The following is a 7,711-nucleotide window of genomic DNA, read 5'->3' as shown; positions in this document are numbered from 1 at the left end:
AGGTGTGGCCTTATAGGAGGAATTATGGCCTTGTTGGAAGCAGTGTGTTACTAAGTAGATGGGCTTTAAGTTCTCCTATGTTCACGCTCTGCCCAGTGTGGAAGAAAATCGCCTCCTGGCTGCCTTGGGGGACACAGTCCCCTTCTGCTGCCTTCCGATCAAGATGTAGAACTCTTGGTTCCTCCAGAACCATGTCTGCCTGCATGCTGCCATGTTTCCTGCTATGATGACAATATACTCGAAAACTATAAGCCAGCCCCAATTAAATGTTGCCCTTTATAAGAGTTGCCTTGGTTATGTTGTCTCTTCACAGCAAACTAAGGCATACACTTTCTATAAGTAATTTGGACTGCACTCCTATTCATTAAATAACAATGATGACAATAACAACAGGTGTTGCAGAGCTGGTTACACACACACACACACACACTGGGAGTGGGGGGAGACCAACTACTACTGGGCTGGAGATATGTCTCAGCAATTAAGAACCTCTTCTAGAGGTCCTGAGTTCAATTCCCAGCAACCTCATGGTGGCTCATGACCATCTATAAAGCCATCTGATACCCTCCTCTGGCATGCAGGTATACATGCAGACAGAGCACTCCTACATTTAAAAAACTCATAAATAAATAAATAAATAGTTTAAAACCTAACAACTACTGTTCAAGAATGGGTGTGGCTTGGTGGATTCACCGACCTAGCACATACAAAGCTCTTGTTTCAGTCACCAGCACTGAAAATGAAGCCGTTTGGAAGTTACTGAAAGGCAGACACGCTTTAGACTGCCCACAGCACTATGCATCACCGGCTTCCCCTGCCCTCCCTCTTTCTGAGATAGGCTCTCATTAAATAACTCAGGTGGGCTTAGACCTTGTAAATCTCCTGCTTTGGTTCCCCGAGTCCTGATACCATAGGCATTTTTTAAAACCGTTGACTTTCCCTGTTTACATCAAGAAAGCGCATCACAGGATTGACCTGGGGGAATGCAAGATGCATAACTGCATTCTCTGGTGTTCGTGCAGTGGCACAACTGACACAGTTCTCGGAAGGTGTTTACATTGCTAAACAGTTCATGACCACGGAGTAAAGAAAACTTGAAAACTACACACTGACTTAACCAGAAGCCATGCTGCATTCCCGGGTGGAGATGGAACCAAGAGGGAGAGCTCAGCACCAGACGGACAGGAAAAGAGGACAATGTCAACCTCCAGCTCCGCTCCTAGAAGACAAAGCACCAAGTGAGCACCGCAAATTTAAATGCAGTGATAAGGGACAGCGGCCGTTCTCGCAAATTGCTAAATGCACACGGATCCTGGAACTGTTTGTCCTCTAACATTTAAGAGCTTACTCGCCCCCAAGAGATTTCTTAGCTCTGAGCTAAAACAGAGCAAAAGGAGCATAACTTTAGTGCCAAAAGCTCACAAGTCTGAATTTGCCAAGAGCATGCACTGTGGGAGGATGTGGGCCCTCCCCCCAACTGCTTGGGAAATCTGAGCGCTGGGAGAAGATACGACTGTCAGAGAAGATCCCCCGATGAGTTCCAGAACTTCGTTTCAGGGAACTATTTCACAAGACTGACCGATTTAATCAAAAGCGGTCACATAATACAGCCAGCAGCCCACAGTTTATCGTGGGTGGTTGATGGGATGCATCTGCAATGAAGCAATGGTCTCAGCATCCTGCCAGGTAGTGGGGTTAAGTACAACCAGTAAAGAATGACTGGAGCAAAGGAAAGGACACATCTACTAAGAGAACGGTTTAAAGCTTTATCAACAAGGCAGGGAGGGTGGGAGTTTAGATGGTCTGTACGTGGTCTGTACGCCACACCCACAAAACAACGCTACCCCATTTTCAGAGTGGGAGAAAGAGTTGGAAACGCAAAACGTCACCTTTCAGAAGTCAACCGATCTTTCTCTAGTATTTCCCATAGCTGTTCTTGTGCCTTCTTGCTTGCTCAGGGACCTTAAGGGCTCTGAAATGATATACTCAAATGTTTTCTGGTTGAGAAAATGAATAGGACATACACTGGATTGGTTTGAAAAAAAAAATGTCAATAAGTCTGTCCGTGACCTTGATAAAATATTAGAAAACTTTAAGTTCTTCGAGTACAGCTCTTCCCTTGAAGAGAACGTAATACTCAGAATTGGTATTTACATAGTGAGCATATACCTTAGCCAAGGATTCATTGCTTTCTGGGCCTCTCCAACAGAGCTAGTTTGCATACTACATTCTCTAGTATATTGAAAATGCTTGATAGAGCTGGATGTCCAGCACAGATAGAGTGCTTGTCTGGAATGAGAGGGACGCCGGGTTTCATCCTCAATATACCAAGAAACGAGGAAAGGGGAGTAAAGGAAGGAAAGGTGGAAGGAAAGAAGGAAGGAAGGATTGCTGGGATTACGGAAATAATATAAAAATATACATTTTTAATAAGAAATATTGGTTTAAGTAAAGGAAACCTATATTGCTTCAGTGAAGGAAGCAATTAAACTTCTGGGGTATCAAATACTACCACATACTTCCCTGGAGTATAGACCAAAGGCTACTTAATTAATAAATGTTCAGCATATATATCTTTTATAAGAAGCTTTGCTCTCTCAAAGATTCAAGAGGTTATAGATTCTCATTTAAATGAATTAATACATAATATTAGTGATGTGTATTTGTAAAGTTATTTCTTCAAATTTAACTTTAAGTCCTTGCATGTCCCAGTCACTATGACATTACTCGGGAAGAAGAACTGTAGTGAGCAAAATAGATAAAGCTCTTCTCTGGGTTCAAATAACTTACAGCTTAGTGCTGGAGGCAGACGCAAATTACCACAAACAATTCATGTTCTGAAGGGCAAGTATAGGGTGCTATGAATCGCATGTAGGAGGTAAACCCTAGGCTATGAACCCAGGAAAGGGTCCGAGAGGGAGTGATAGTTAAACTGAAAGATAGTCTCAATAAGAACAACAACTGCTTATTGACATTATGCTAAAAATGCTTGCCCGTTTAAGTTCACAGCTGCCTGTTAGATTGGATGCTTTGATTACCCCCAGGGCTTTGGATGCTTAGAAAGGCTCGCACCTGTAATACAGCACGCACTTCATGTCCCTGCTAGATCCAGAACATCTCTTTCTTTATTATTTTTCATTTCGTTCTATGTTATAACATTTATATTATAGCATCTCTTTCTATATATATTCTTAGCCATTGGTCAACTGGCCTCTTCAGCAACAAAGGATGAGGCAAATGAATTAAATAGAAGGAGAGAAAAACAATTCCAGTTAGGGTAGAATCATGGTCAGATGCCTAACATTGGATGTTACTGGTGTGTGTGTGCCTGTGTGTGTGTGTGTGTGTGTGTGTGTGTGTGTGTACACGTGTATGCACAGGCATTTATCTAATCTAAGGGACACCAGCAAGTGTCACTTGCTAGGGATATTTCCAACGGCAGAATCTAAGACAGAAAGATGCTTTCTTCGTATAAAATATTTGCCAACACTGCCACCTAGTGCTAAAAAGCAGGAGGTTGCTATGAACTGAATTACAAAATAGTACTAGGTGCTTGCCTGGTAGAACTGACTTCAATTTCTATGTCTAATGCCTATTTTTCCTAATAGTTTTTCCTATAAATAAAATACATTATATAGACGTTGAAAGAACAATGCTTAATTTCATATAGGTAAAACAAAAAACTCAGAATTGCTAAAACAATCCTGCTCAATTAAAAAAAAAAAAAAAAACTTCCAGAGATACCACCATCCGTAATTTCAAGCTGTACTACAGAGGTATAGTAACAAAAGCTTCATAAGAACATACAGGTTGACTGATGGAATCACAAAGACCCAGAAGTAAACCCATACACCTATGGACACTTGAATTTTGACAAAAAAAAGCCAAAATTATACAATGCGGGAAAAAGCATCTTCAACAAATGGTGCTGGTCTAGCTGGAAGAATGCAAATATTCCGTGGGAGGAGAAACAGAGACAAAGTGTGGAGCAGAGACTGAAGGCAAGGCCATCCAGAGACTGCCCCACCTGAGGATCCATCCCATATTCAGTCACCAGACTCAGACACCAACTTGTGGATGCCAACAAGTACTTGCTGACAGGAGCCTGATATAGCTGTCTCCTGAAAGGCTCTGCCAGTGCCTGACAAATACAGAGGTGGATGCTCTCAGCCATCCATTGGACCGAAGACAGGGTCCACAATGAAGGAGCTAGAGAAAGGACTGAAGGAGCTGAAGGGGTTTGCAGCTCCATAGGAGGAACAACAATATGAACAAACCAGTACCCCCAGAGCTCCCAGGGACTAAACCACCAACCAAAGAGTACACATGGAGGGACCCATTGCTCCAGCTGCATATGTAGCAGAGGATGGCCTTGTCGGTCATCAGTGGGAGGAGAGGCCCTTGGTTCTGTGAAGGTTCGATGCCCCAGTGTAGGGGAATGCCAGAACAGGGAAGCAGGAGTGGGTGGGTTGGTGAGCAGGGGGAGGGGGAGGGGATAGGGGGTTTTCAGAGGGGAAACCAGGAAAGGGAATAACATTTGAAATGTTAATAAAGAAAATATCTAACAAAAAAGTAAATAAATTTAAAAAACTCAAAAATTAAAAAGAAAGAATAAAGTCAAGACTATAGTGACAAAAATGCAAATAGATCCATAGCCATCACCCTGCACAAAACTCAGGTCCATGTAGATCACAGGCCTCAACACAAAGCCTGATACACTGAACATCGGCATGGAATTCAGGAGACAACTTCCTGAAAAGAACACCAACTCATGCAGGGAAGAAGAGCTACAATTAATAAATAGGACCTCATGAAAATAGAAAGCTTCTGCAAGGCAAAGGACATGTCATAAGTCCAAAGGGACCTGCCCCTAGAGGCATTACAGGTGTGGCTGCTTTGTCACATGTGCATCAGAGGGTGGCAGAGAGGAGAGAGGCGATGTCTATCCTCAATGTTCTGACCTAGGAACATCTTATTAGTAGCTGAACTTTCCTTGAAAAAAAGGGGGAAGGGGGAAGGGGGAAGGGAGAAGGGGGAAGGGGGAAGCCTGAGACAGGGTCAGGACAGAAACTCAAACAGTGCAGAAACCTACAAGCAGAAGCCACAAAGTGACCCGGGTCAGTCAACGGCATCTTTGAGGGGGGGGGGGCTGAGGGGCAAGAGATGCAAAGAATAGAAACAAAACACACTATCAAGGATCAAGAGTCAAGTCTCAAGTCTTGAGTCTCAAGTCTCATTTATTGGAAGGCAACTATAGTTATATATGCACTCGCTGGGGAGTGCAGCTGGAGACCCTTAACCACAGGTCCAGGATGTATAAGAGAAAAAAACAAGATGTTATCAGAGTGTGTTCAGCTGTGGTGGGCTTCTTGCAAAAACATCATGCTAGGAAAACAAGTCTCTTGTCAGGGTGGAAAAGTACCGCCAGTAAGTAAATAGCTGCAGAGACGATAGCCGCTTTTGCTAGGAGTAGGCTCCCAACGACAAAGGGATGCTATGCTACTTACTGGTTTGCTCTCCGTGGCTAGCTCAGTTTGCTTTCTGATAGAACTCAGGAGCACCATCCCAAAGATAGCAGCACCCATGAAGAGCTGGACCTTCCCATATCAACCACTAAATACAGAAATGCCTTACAGGCTTGCCTACAAGCAGATCTTGTAGAGGCATTTTCTCAACCAAGGCTCCCTCCCCTCTGACGACTCTAGGTTGGGTCAAGCTGACATAAAACTAATGAGTACAATGTCTAATTCTCTCAATTTCCATTACCATTCACTGGTCCCTTCACCTAGGTCAGGCCTTCCTTTCCTTCAAAGAAGTCATTCTGTCTGGAAGTAAACAGAACACCCAAATGTAAATATGGAAGTGAATAGTCTGGGTCTACTCAAGCTCTGATGGGGATATTATTTTATTTTAATCAACTTATACATAAATGTAAAGTGTTGTGATCAGACCCATCCCCATTCCCTGCTCCAGTCCCTACCCATCCCCATACCACCCCCCCCCTTTTTTTTTCCAACGTCACATCTTCTTTTTCTAAATCTACCAAGTCTGCTTAGTGCTGCCAGTTTGTGCATGGATGGGTGCAGAGCCACTTTTCGAAGCATGGGCATCCCTCAGTGACTGCATTTGTAAAGAAAATGGGCTCTCCTAGATGCCATTGATCACCAATTGCTCCTGTGCTGGGGCTGGGGCCTTGTGTTCACTTGCTTTCACCTTGGTCTTGCATGTGAAGTCATAGCAGCTTTGAGTCATGGGTGGGAGGGACCCCTTGTGTCCTGGAAAGCATTGCCTCAGAACTCACCCTTACCTTTGGCTCTTGCCATCCTTCCGGCCCCTCTTGGGCAATGATTTCTGAGCCTTCAGAATAGGAGGTTGGTACAGATTTCTTATTCGGGGCTGAGCACTTGGAGACATTTATTCTCAGAGAGAAGCATTACTGTATATTGGCTAAAATATTTTAACTTCCAAGCAGCAGAAAACTTAAACCGAAACTGTTTGAACAACAGCCATACAGAATGATGGACAGCTCTAGCTTCGTGAAAGGCTTGAAGCACTCAGATGGCAAGAGCAGGACTCTTACATTCTCTACTTACTTACATCCCTGTGTCTTATTCATTTCTCAAGCCAGATGGCAGCTACAAGTTATAGAGCACGGCGTTGTCTTCTTAGGTAGCCACACTTCAGTCCACAACAAAGGGAATTAACACAATCTATTTCTCCAAAAGTCCCAGTGGGGGGGGGGGGAATCACACTGGCTTGTCGTTCAGAGGCCATCTTTCTGTCATCAGAATGGTGAGTACCCTAGAGCTAAAGTATACTGAAGCTGAAGGGCAGAATCAGCTGTAAAGACTCCACAGGGTGTAACATGGATGAAAAGGTGAATTGCTTATAAAATACACAATGCTTTGGGCAGGAAAAAGAGCAAGTTAATCAATACACTGTACCGAGACAGCATAACACTGCTGAGTGAAGGTTTCGTCCACACAGACTGAAACTGGGCTCATTAGGAGCTAACGTTGATGCAGGAAGAGACGGCATGCCAGGCTTCCCCATCATTATTACTATTGAGCAGCCGAATCTGCTTGCTCAGACAATTATTTTGATAACTGACTGCCACACTGGGAGCTATGACGATTAGATTTCCAGTCTGTCTCATGTTTCTTCTTTCTCTTATTATATCAGTGGTTCTCAATCTGTGGGTTGCAACCTGTTTGGGGCCAAATGACCCTTTTGTAAGGGTCACCTAAGACATCGGGAAAACAGAGATATTTACATTATAATCCCTAACAGTGGCAAAATTACTGTTATGAAGTAGCAATAAAAGTAAATTTAGGGTTGGGGGTCACCATAGCATGAGGAACGGTATTAAAGGCTCTCCGCATGTGTTAGGTTGAGAACTACTGCATTCTACTACCCTAGCTAGTCCATGGATTAGGACAATCCCTGTATTTTGCACTCAGACAGCTATTCCACACTTGTGGACAGTTAGTCCACAAATTTCAATGAACACAACCTTTACCGTCTCTCAGCCTATTCTATCAATCATGGAACTTATTTAATTAATGCCGTTTTATTTCAGACTCCTTGGTGTCTCAGAGTCTTGTACTTGTTTTTGCCTGGCCCCAAAGAAGTCCCCCTCACAGCTCAACAAGGACATCAAAGGTATCCTCTGGGCAGGAACTGTTTGGTAGATGTCTCTCCACTAAACTCT

At 43.6% G+C, this 7,711-nt stretch overlaps 1 non-coding gene across 1 annotated transcript; it reads left to right on the top strand.

Annotated features, from left to right (window-relative positions):
* Positions 1 to 4,863: 4,863 nt before the first annotated feature.
* Positions 4,864 to 4,991, top strand: LOC115032694. The gene has a single exon (XR_003838322.1). It is a non-coding gene; the product is annotated as a small nucleolar RNA SNORA17 (small nucleolar RNA).
* Positions 4,992 to 7,711: the final 2,720 nt, after the last annotated feature.

Source organism: Mus caroli, chromosome 11, assembly GCF_900094665.2.
Source record: "Mus caroli chromosome 11, CAROLI_EIJ_v1.1, whole genome shotgun sequence".
Classification (NCBI taxonomy): Eukaryota; Metazoa; Chordata; class Mammalia; order Rodentia; family Muridae; genus Mus; species Mus caroli.
This window is presented reverse-complemented; position numbering and strand designations above follow the sequence as displayed.